Source organism: Manacus vitellinus, unplaced genomic scaffold, assembly GCF_001715985.3.
Source record: "Manacus vitellinus isolate BGI_N305 unplaced genomic scaffold, ASM171598v3 scaffold_40_pilon, whole genome shotgun sequence".
Taxonomy (NCBI): Eukaryota; Metazoa; Chordata; class Aves; order Passeriformes; family Pipridae; genus Manacus; species Manacus vitellinus.
The window spans coordinates 1,122,687-1,135,244 of NW_021940541.1; positions in this window are offsets into that span (position 1 = coordinate 1,122,687).

Genomic DNA, 12,558 nt, shown 5'->3' on the forward strand with positions numbered 1-12,558 from the left:
GAAGGAAGTGCAAAGGAGAAAGAGTTGGAATCCAAACACAGTGGGGTGAAGCACTCAGGGACGAGAGATCACCTGCCCCACAGGGAACACCAGTTAAACCAGTGATACCAATTAAAGGCAGAGCAAGGTTGACACTGACATCTCCAGTGCCTTTATCCACCCACCTTTACAGTGTGAATCCAATCAAAGAGGGTGAACTCAGCCCATTCAAAAGCCAGAGGTAAACCCACTTATTTTAGTAACTATTCCAACATGTGTATGAGGTTCAGAACTGAAGAGATCAGGATTCTTTTTTGATTTTTTTCTTTTTTTTTTTACTCTGGCTTTTCTGTTGTTCTACAATTTCCATAGAATCATAGAATATCCTGAGTTGAAAGCGACACGCAAAGATGAAACCAAACTCTTGCCTATGCCTGGTGCAAGGTAAAAAAATACATTTGAATCCCACCTGTGCCTGAAACTCCAAAGAGCATCAGGGTTGGTGCTGAGGGAAGGATCCCCTCCCAGGGGGAGGCATGGGAGGGATCCCATGGCCAAAGGGAGGCTGCACCTCAAGGCAGCAACAATTAAGAGCAAAACCAAAAGGAAACACAATCAAAGCTGACCCTCAAGAATCAAGCCTGGAAAAAAAATAGGTGACTTTCAAGGCTGACTAAAAATAGTTTGCTCAGATTTCTTTGTAATGCCTTCAAAGATGGGAAATGACAGCAGAAATGAGAAATCAGAGTGACTATGCTCAAACCACAGCCCAGTGAGGTCAGAGGGGACCGTGGAGATCCCCTAGACCAAATCAATCAGCACAGTAATATTTTCTTCCACACCTCAGGTGAACAGGTATTTACTCTTTCCCTTATAATAACACTCCCACTTTTGGACTATAGCCCCAAACTGATCATTCTCCTCCCTCTTTTCCCAGTCCAGGCACAATCTGCCTCCTCTTTATGCATTCCCAGAGGATTATGGCAGCTCTGTTTGCTCCAGCAATTTAATTTCTTCAATTCTATTTAGAGTTTTGAAACATTTACACTTCTTTTAAGTATCTCCTTTCTTTCATTGACTGTGCTTTGTTGTTCATCTATTATTGCAGGTTCAGCTTTCTCATGTACATCTTATATTCATCTATTTTATAAAGTTTTGATTGTGCCATGGAATCTAAAACTTCCCCCCCTCATGCTTTAAGAACCTGCATTTTAGAGAGTTTACTCAATATATGTGATATGATATAATCATTCCTGTCAAGGCCACCACTAACCCATGTCCCTAAGTGCCACATTTACCTGGCTTTTAAATCCCTCCAGGAATGGTGACTCCACTCCTGTGCCGGGGCTGGACAGCCTTCTCAGGGAAGACATTTTCCCTAATATCCAACCTAAACCTCCCCTGATGGAAGAAATTCCTCATGGAAAGGGCAGTCAGGCATTGAAGGGGCTGCCCAGGGAGGTGGTGGAGTCCTCATCCCTGGAGGTGTCCAAGGAAAAACTGGACGTGGCACTCAGTGCTCTGGGCTGAGTGACAAGGTGGGCATCGGGCACAGGGTGGGTGTGATGATCTTGAAAGTCTTTTCCAACTTCAGTAATTCAGTTATTCTGTGGTTCTAATTCTCTGTACTGCCATTATGAATATTAACTCACTGCAACTCTGAATAATAGCAAACAGCGCTGAGGATCATTCCTCTCCCAGGCCAGTCTCAGTGAGTCACCTCACACCATTTTTTCCTCCTTTGAACATCTCTACATTTTGGAGCACTGACAAACCCCCTCCTCTCTGCAGTCATGTCTCATCCATCCTGCTTTGTGCTCTTCTGCATATTTGCAACTGCTCTAATCAGCTCAGTCTATTCTCCTTTAGGCTCCAACAAGATGTACGACATTAATCAGTTGATTGTTATTAACCCAGTTACATTGTAGCTCTGCATAAAGCTGCTCCCTCTCTAAATCCATAGTCTAATCAGGCATTACAACATACATTTAATTATGCTACTTGTATACTTGATAATAATCCTCTTATTTAGAGATCGGGAGTTGTGGTTGGAGCCCGAGGGAATTTCAGCAAACTAAGGGTAGGGAGATGTTTATGGGTCAGGATTGGGTGTCTAGTAAGGCTGATTGGTATTGAACACCTCCCAAAACCCCCCAACAAACCTCATGTTGCATATTCCCAAAGGACAGAACACCACCACTCCCTCAGGCACTTCCATATCCAGGCAAATCCCAGACTGGGTCAGGCTGGAAGGGACCGCAGTGGGTCATCTGGTCCAAACTCCTGCTCTGGCAAGGTCATCCCAGAGCACACGGATTGTGTCCAGATGGTTCTGGAATATCCCCAGTGAGGGAGACTCCACATCCTCAGTGGAAGGTGTCCCTGCCCTTGGAAGGGGTGGGATGAGATGGCTTTGAAGGTCCAAACCATTTTGGGATTCCATGATGACAGTGACCTGCAGGACAGAATAGAGTTTAAAGGCTGGGAAAACGACCTCTCTGAGTGCTCTGTCCTGCTTATTTAGAGCAGGATTTATGGATAAATTTATATCTATATCTATATATATATATCAATTATAGGTATCTATCTATCTATATAAATATATTTATATCTCTCATTCATCTATCCATCTTATTTATTTACTTCCCAGGGTTTCTTCATCCTGCAGCAGTCCAGGTCTAGCAGAAATTTCACAGTGAGCCACCACAATGAAATATTTCACTTTCCTCACCTATCCAGGTATTCCTGTGGAATCTCTTGAAGCCACTCACTTCCCAAGCACTAGAATCCTGCAAACATGCTGCCCATCAATAATTTAATGGGATGAACAACTCAACTATCAGTTGAGTATTAAACCTACTAAACTCTGGCATGAAATCAATGGTCCACAAAAATAAACAGTATCCTGGGAAGCAGAGGCTTTGCTACTGGCTTTTCCAGGACTGCCTGTGAGCACAGAGCTGCTCCCGAGTGTGCCTGGATGAAAAATACATAATTGTAGTAATTAGCCCATTATTTGCAGAATTGTTGTAAACATGTTAATAATTAATCAGTACCTACAGTGTATAATGTGCCCATGGTCAGTGTGGCAGATATTAAAATCCATTAATGATTCCAAGACAGTTCATGTGGATATTACAAATCCTTTTTCCAAGTACAGCAGATCTGTGTTGTATTTTGTGGGCTCACAGTAACTATATTTTTAACACACACACACAGAAAAAAAAAGCATACAAAGATAATTTCTCTGTAAACTACATTTTAATGCATCACTGTGCATTTTCTTAGTCATTTTTTGGGACTAAACATGTCTGGTGGCAAAATTATTTGTTATCAGACTCGGCACCATGAAAAGTCTGATTAGACCTGCAGGTAATAAAATGAAAGATAAAATATTTAAAGCAGATGCTCGCAAAACAGGCTGCTCCCATAAATGATCTTTGTGGGATGGCTACAGTAAAAAAAAAAAAGAGAAATATAAAATTAGGCTGACAGTTTAAATGTATTTTCCCTCACCCTGTGGGATGAGGAATAAAATCCATGAATCTATCGCTGTGTTACAGCTGTTGGTGCCAAAATCCTGCACCAGCTGTGCAGGTTTTAAGCCAGGCTTTTCTAAGCAACTACAAATTTAATTTGGGCTTTTCACAAGTGCCAAAAGATGCATAAAAATAGGTTTCTCTACTTCAATTTATTCCCAAGAGGATGGACCAGGCTCTGCTCGGTGGTGTCAAATTGGACAAGAGGCAATGGGCAGGAACTGAACTGGAAGATCCACCTGAACATGAGGAAGAATTTTGCCATGCAGTGACCTGTGCCAGGGCCTCCCCACCCTCACAGGGAGGAATTCCTTCCCAATATCCCATTTAAAGCTGCCCTCTGGCAGTGAGAAGCCATTCCCCCTTGTCCTGTCCAGAACTCCCCCAGCCTGAGGGGCTGTAGGCACAAATCTCTCCAGTTCCAACAAGGATGAGGGAAAACTAATCACAGCAGGACACAAGGGGTTACTGGATCAATTTATTCCCATGATCCTCAAAAATCTTGTGGAAAAGACAAGTTTCTTTATCTTGGACACAAAGAGACAAAAAGAAACCCTCAGGTGCAAAAATGATATTTCCCTCTCAGCACTGAGCTCAGCCCAACCTGACAACGTGGTTTTGGCAGATCCCAAGTTTAGTTCTGACTGACTAAAGGGAAAAATCTTATTACAGAGATAATAATGGGATTTTGCAAAGCTCCCAGGAAGGAAAAGGTTAGGAGATGCTGGAATTGAAAATGCTGCTCATAAGTGGTGGGGAAATAACCTTTGGAGCTGTGAGGAGACACCCCAATAACAGGTTGTCCTTTTGAGGGAAGGAAGTAAATAAAAAGTTGGACATAATAAAGGATTTCTGTTCTTGGAACACAGAATTATTTTGGGGAAAAGAGAGCAAGGACAAGCATGGAAATTACTTAAGTTTGCCTCTGAAACATCTGTAGCAGCTTCTGCTGGGGCAGGGATAAAGAGTCCAGGTTGGTGCTGCTGGGTGGGACATAGAGGCTTATCTTCCCAAGGTGGCACTTCCACACTGCCTCAGGAATAACAGATGGCAAAAAAGGAGGGGGACAAATGAGGGGAAAAAGGGGAAGGAGGGAAAAAAGGAGAAAAAAGGAGAGAAGAATAAGGGGGGAAAGGAGGGAGAAAGGGGGGAGAAATTGAGGGGGAAATGAGGGGGTAATTGGGGGGTGGGAAATTAGAGGGGAGGAAATTGGCAGGAAATTGGGGAGGAAAAGCGGGGGAAAAGGGTGATATATTAGTTTATTGAAAAATCAGGTCTTTATTTAGCACAAATAAAAGGCAGTTTTCCAAAAGATCTGTTTGGCATTCTCAGAACCAGCATTTCATGACACGTGACTTTCTACTCTTGCGCAGTTCATTGTGCCTCCCAAAGAGCTGAAATTGTGAGTTAGAGAAACCAGATTTCCATTTTGAAGCAAGGAAGTAATGGAAAAAGAGATCTTAAAAATTTGAAGGGAAAAAAAAATATATTGGCGGTGTCTCATCAAATTTAGAGATTAAATTAAAAGGGTACAAGTTCTGGTCTGTGTCACGTCAGCTCCTGTCACCAGGGCTGTGTTAGAGTGTGGAACATTTAGTGGAAAAGGAGTTCTAGTCTTCTTGGGGAAATCCAGGCTTCACAGGAACATTTTGTAAAGTGGCTTCAGCTCAGGAGGAGCCGCCAGGACCATGAGGTGAGGCAGTAAAATGCAGAGATTTTAGCATAAAAAATATCCTTACTCACAAATTGAGGGTAATAATGACCCAAAATTCAGGCACTGGAAGGTGGCTTTTTTCCTCCAAGTAATTTTCATATTATTTTTATTGTTATTATTAAGATGTAGCCGGGAAAATATAGTTAAGTCTAAAACAGTATTTTCATTACATTTGCTGGTTCAGTTCCTTTGTAATGTTTAGGGCTAAATCCAGCAAATAGCCAAGAAGTGAAGGGTTTTAAAACCATTAAACACATTTTCATAAATTCCATGGAAATCTCTTGATTCTGCTTTGGGATGGAAAGACAAAAGCTTTTGCCACACAATTATGTTCTGTCTGGGCATGAAAATCAGGGAAAGAGCAGAACCATAAAGGCTGCAGGAGAAGGGACAGTTGGTGGATGCCATTCTCACATGAGATGCTCACAGCACATTTCCCAGGAGCAAAACTTCATGGAGTGGGATATTTTCTGTGCTTCTAATAGCTGTAAATTGGGTCTTTCACAGCACCAGGCTCCAAAACTGCAAACAAAACATCCTTTGCATTCCTTGTTTTGATACTGAAACAGCACGAGAGGGTGAAGCCAGCTCCAGGTTCTCTCAAACTGGCCATGACCTTCTCTCCTAATCAGAATCTCAGAATTGTTTAGGTTGGAAAAGCCCTCAAAGATCATCAAGTCCAACAACTCCCCATCCCGGCCAAGGCCTCCACTAACCCATGTCCCCAAGTGCCACATCCACACAGCTTTTAAATCCCTCCAGGGATGAGGACTCCACCCCTGCCCTGAGCAGCTGTGCCAGGGCTGGACAACCCTTTCCATGGAGAAATTTTCCAGGCTCATTCATCATCAGGCAGATGGAAGGTCTGCACACATATTCTGACAGAATCAGAGAAAATGTTGAGGCTTGAAATGAATGTCACTGAGCCTTCCACAAGCACCAAGTTTATTACAGGCCCTGTAATTTCCCAGGATATTGTATTTTCCTCTGGCTAGAGAAAGTCCTGGTACATGAACCAATTTGTCCCTGGGAGCATTAATTGTTTAACATCAGCTCTTAATGAGCTTTCAGCATCAAAACCAACAGTATTCAGCCCCCAGCAGAAATATTCTATTTACAGGAAACACATTTTGCCAGGAGACAGCTCTGAAGGCCCAAATTGTATTTCCTTCAGCCAGTAATTTCCTGAGCTTTCTGAACACGGTGCACAAGGGGATTTTTGTCATTTTCTGCTGGGTTTTGCTGTGGTTGGCCAAAGCCCTGACATCTCCCACCCAAGCGCCAACACATTAGTCCTTCTTCCTGCACAAACTTCTAGGCACCACCAGCAGCTCCAGCACTGGAATTAGATCACAACTGTTCTGTGGCACGTGCACCTAATTCTTTTAAGTATTCTAAATAACCTAAAATCTGAATTAATTCCTGTGCTTCATCTAAAAGTCTTCCATATGGCCGTAGTACTGCAAGTGCAGGTCACAACATCAAACCTCAGCCAAGTGGTGCGTTGGTGAAATCCATATCTCTCTTACTTCGTGGAGAAACAAACAATATAGAGCAACATTTGATGGTTGGACTTGATGATTTTAAAGGTCTTTTTCAACCTTAAAGATTCTGTGATTATAATATCTATTGTCTTGAGATATCAAGCTACTAAAGTACCACCTTTCATAGAATCATGGAATGGTTTGGATTGGAAGGGACCTTAAAGACCATCCAAGTCCCACCCCTTGCACAAGCAGGGACACCTTTCAGTAGCCCAGATTGCTCCAAGACCCATCCAACCTGGCCCTGGACACTTCCAGGGATGGGGAACCCACAGTTTCTCTGGGCAACCTGTACCAGGGCCTCCCCACCCTCACAGGGAAGAATTCCTTCCCAGTATCCCATCTAACCCTGTCCTCTGGCAGTGGGAAGCCATTCCCCTTTCTGTCTAAAAGCCCTGGTAAACCTAAGGTAACACAGGTCTGGATTTGCAGTTGAGGTCTGGTGCAAAACCATGATTTAATCTGAGACTTGAGCAGAACAGATGAAATCAGGCTCCCGGTGACGCACGACAGCAATTCTCTGCTTCAACCTCATGTTCCTATTTCATATTTTGCTGCTCCCAAAGGCCTATTGTGTTCTATTTATGCTTTAAAAATTAAGGTGGAGGTTTCACTTATATGAAACTACATCTTTCCCTCCCACCATGCTGGTTTTCTCTTTACCCGGTCTCCTTCACACACCCTGTCAGCTGCTTCCACATGCAGATCCAGTTCTTCCCTGGAGCTGGGAAAAACTTTTCAGGTGCAGCTCTTTCATTTGGTAAAAACCATTTGGGGCAGGCAAAGCTGTTTAAAAATTCAAATTAGGTTTTCAAAATAGTTTTCTAGCTAAGGAATTCAAAAACATTTCCTGAAAGACAGAAGTTTGTTCACAGCGAGACTGGAAATGAATTCTGGATGAAAGTTAAATGAGGGTAAAAAAGACACCTTTTAAGACAAACCATGTTTTGAAAATTACCATTTCAGGGGATGAATTTGTGTTGTATTTGATCTGAAGTTAATGAGGTCTGCTTAGGTATCCCACTGCCAAAGAATCACAGAATTATTGAGGTTGGAAAAGACTTTCAAGATCATCAAACCCACCCCGTGCCCAACCCCCACCTTGTCACCCAGCCCAGAGCACTGAGTGCCACCTCCAGTCCTTCCTTGGACACCTCCAGGGATGGGGACTCCACCACCTCCCTGGGCAGCCCCTTCCAATGCCTGAACACCCTTTCCAGGAAGAAATTCCTCCTAATGTCCAACCTGTCTCTCCCCTGGCACAGCTTGGGGCCATTTCCTCTCATCCTGTCCCTTGTTCCCTGGCAGCAGAGCCCGACCCCCATCTGGCTCCCCCCTCCAGTCAGGGAGTTGCAGAGAGTGAGAAGGTCCCCCCTGAGCCTCCTTTTCTCCAGGCTGAGCCCCCCCAGCTCCCTCAGCTGCTCCTGATGCTCCAGACCCTTCCCCAGCTCCTTTCCCTTCCCTGGCCATGCTCCAGCCCCTCAATGTCTCTCCTGTCTGAGGGTCCCAGAACTGCCCCCAGGATTGGAGGTGCCCCAGCAGTGCCAGCACAGGGACAGTCCCTGCCCGGGCCTGCCCATGGCAGAGGAGTGGAACTAGATGAGCTTAAATTCCCTACAAACCCAAACCAGTCTGATCTGAGTCTCCTTTTGCTGTTGGGAGCCTTTCAGAGGGCAGGAGAGAGAGAATCTGAAGGAGGATGGGGAGGTGTGACCTGCTCTTGTACTCTAAAGGCATTTGATAAAGTTCCTGGTGCAGAGGAAACACAGTTACCACAGGGTGAACGATAAAGTCTTGTCAGGGATTAAAACAAGTTAAGGGATAGGAAAGGGAATGGAAATAAATGGCCAATTCTCTGTGTGGAGAAAGGTTAATGGGGTAGTGCCCTGGGGATCACTCTGCAGGCTGCTGGTTTGCAATATATTCATTAAGAGCCTGCAGGAGGTGGGGAACAGCAAGGCAGCAACACTGACAGAATTGTTTTAGGTCAGTAGAGAGCAGGGGAGGCTGGGAAGGAGCAACAGCAGCACTTGGATCCATCCTGAGGGACTCCAGCTCTGCCCCTCCAACACAGGGTGGGCTCAGAGCCAACAGGCCTGTAATAACTGACTCAATGCTCTGATATTATGCCATAAATCTGATATAATGCCTTATATTTACTAAGGTCCAGGAATAATCAAAATGGTCACTGAAAGAAAAACCACACGAAGAAAACACAGAATTGTTAAGGAAAGACCTCTAAGATCATTGAGTTCAACCATCAACCCAGCACCAAATATTATACAAAACTTCTAGATTCTACAAGAAATTCCCTCTCATTTCTCACTTTCAGTACAAACTTAGGTTATTTGCCACGATTTGTTTTATATTTGCATTTTCTTGCTGTGCCATCATCATTCAGGATGTCAGCAAAGTGCCCAAGTTGCTTATATTCAGTTTAAAATTGGCAGAGAATAATTAAGATGACATGGTTCATTCCATAATGATGTTGCAATTTCATCTTCTATGACACTAATATTCTATAATCTGCTTTTTTGGGTGCTTTCAGAGGCTGAGTGTGTGCACAGAATGATGACACTGCTCTGCTGCTGCAGGAATTACATTGGGAAGAGCTTCCCAACACAACACCACCACCACTGCATCACCAACCATCACAGCACTGCCATCAAAGCCAGAATATAAAATAATAATAATTTTTTCACTAATTTTCCTATGAAAGACAGCTGGAAATAGCTGTGGACACAAAGACAGAAAATTCTACATATATCTACATGTTCTCAAAGCCACAAGCACAATCCTTCCTCTCCACATCTTTCAAAATTGTGGAATCCCAGACTGGTTTGGGCTGGAAGGGAACTTAAAGCCCATCTCATTCCACCCCTACCCTGGGCAGGGACAATATGTACATAATGTTATAACTGTTCTAATTCTTAATTCTGATGTGGTTTCCGTGCAAAGGGAAACACCAGGTGACTTTTGCCCTCTGCAGATGTAAGAAATCACTTCCCACCATGTTTTTCCCACTAAACATCATCCCTATTTCCAGTGGTAATGGCATTAACACGTTTTACAAGACACTGGTGAAAGTGAAGATGCTGCTCTGAACTCCCCAAACCCCTCTGCTCCTCCCGTGCATAGAAGGCTCCATCTAGTGTCACACAAGCGTATTCCCAGGAAAAGGATGAAAGTGGGAAAAAAGCCAGTTGATAATAATTGCTGTAGATTTTTGTCCTGGCAAAATAACTGGATCTTCCTACCGTGCTTTGCTGTCCACGGAACCTCCATCCCAAACCAGGTAAAGACCAGACCTTCCATTCTAACTGTGGACAAAGGCCTGGAGGGACAGGACAATGGGAAATACCTTCTCACTGCCAGAGGGCAGGGTTGGATGGGATATTAGGAAGGAATTCTTGGCTGGGAGGGTGGGGAGGCCCTGGCACAGGTTGCCCAGAGAAGCTGTGGCTGCCCCATCCCTGGAAGTGTCCAAGGCCAGGTTGGACAGGGTTTGGAGCAACCTGGGCTAGTGGAAGATGTCCCTGCCCATGGCAGGGGGTGGGACTGGGTGGGCTTTAAGGTCGTTTCCAACTCAAACCAGTCTGGGATTCTATAATGACCCACGTGTTGCCATTGCTTAATTACACCAAAATCTGCCTGTAACCAGTAGTGGATTGAAATCCAACAGAATTCTGTAGAAAACCAGGATCATCGTGTGCAGTGCTGGGCAGCCAGACTGGCATCCCAAAAGTCCCAGGTTAAGGCAGCTCAGCTGAGGGATCATCCCAGACACTGAGCAGACACAAATGCTACTGACTCTGCCATGAGCTTGAACATCCCTTGGCTCAGCTGAGAGTTTCACACTTCCTGACAGCTCCAGTCTGCCCTGTGCTGGGATTCCTCATTTAAACCCAATCCTTCAAGTTGCAGGAAAACCTCTCCTGCCTGTCCCTCCTTTGGAGGTACTGCTGGAAGTCCAGAGCCACTCCACCAGCTGGGACACTGCTCCTATGAGGGCTCACCCAGGTCATGCTCAGGGTGCAGCACCCCTCAAGAACATCCAGATTTACCAGTATATGCATCTGCTATCATTATTATTATTGTTGTTGTTGTTGTTACTACCCAGCATTTGAGCTAAAAAACAGCTGACAAGTCCAACTTTCCCTTTGTGAACAGCGACCAACAAATTAAGCTTTAAACTTTAAAAAACAAACAAAAAACCAAACCAACAACCAACCAACCAACCAACCAACCAACCAAAAAACCAACAAAAAAACCCCCCAAAACAAACCAGAAAAACAAACAAAAAACCCCACACCATATAGGCACTTCTGAGAGTCCATGCTGAGCCTGGTGGATGCAGAACTAAGGAGCCCCCACCCCACACTCCCCTCCTTTTCCATGTTATCCCACCTCCAGCATCCCCCACCCCATGTCCCCACACTATCCCCTCCAAGCCCCCTGTTATCCTACCCCATACCATCCACAGCCCACACCCCTTGTTATCCTGCCCCGTGTTCCTCATTATCCTGCCAAGCCCCCACACAGCATCCCAAGCCCCAGCATCCCGTTATCCCATCCCGCAGCACTCTCAGCCCCATGCTCGCCGATATCCCGTCCTGCAGCATCTCCAGCCCCACGCATCCCGTTATCCCTCATTTTCCTCCCGTGGCCCCCGTTATTCCCCATCCTCCCCGCAGCACCCCCAGCCCCACACATCCCCCCGGCCCGTGATCCCGTGTATCCCGCCCCGCAGCATTCCCAGCCCGTTATCCCGCTCCGCGGTGCGCAGTGCCGCCCCGTGGCCATCCGCGGTACTGCCGCCTGCAGCAAAATTCCCCAAAGGTGGGATTTTCCCTCAAATCCCGGATTTTCCACACCCTGCCCGGGCTGCGCAGCCCTCGCGTTCCTGGACGTTCAGCTCGGAACGAAGACTCGTCATTATTTACCGCACTGGGGCAGAGCAGGGGGTTCCCCTCCAGAGCACAGAGGAAGCTCCTCGACGTAATTCCAGAACTTCCCTATTTTCCTAGTTTGACATATTCACCTCTGGATGATTCTGGCTGCAGGACTGACTGGGCACAAACAGTTCTTGCACAGGAGAAAACACTTCACACACACACACACCCCTACATGACAGAGAACAGAAAACATGACATGGCAGAAGGAATTGCAGACCCTGAACCAACAGTGGGATTAAGTTTTTAGGTAAAGGACGTAAGGACTGTGCCAACGTCTCCTCTCTCCTTAATTTCTTTAGCCCACTTCCAAGTGTTTCCCAGGCTTGGAAGAGGATTCTGCTGTGCTGCCCACACACATCAGGACAGAGCAGATAAATCTGGACCGAGGAAAGGACAGTGACCTCCCCTGAGTGACCCCAGACAGGGTCTGGACTCTGCTCTTCACTCCTGCAGTGGTAGAGCAGGACACACGTACTTGGGGAAGATGGGAAAGTCACTGGCATGAGCCAAAGCCAGGTTCTTTAAACTCACATTCACTCATTGCCCTTCAAAAAGCTCCAGAGTCTCATCTGAACCAGTTCCCTGGAACTACAACTTGAGGAAGAGTCACTGTTTCCTCCACTTCTGTCTCAGCCCCATGAAACGAGATCCTGATAACTTCCCCTGAAATCCTCCCCTAACTAAAATCATTAACTGAACCCAATTTCTCCCTGGCCTGTCAGAAGCCTTTAACCAACATTCACATATAGCCACGTTAATTTTTAATTTGAAACTAATACTGCATCAGCTGCCTCGGCCAGATGACACTTAACTTTAAAAACTGGAAT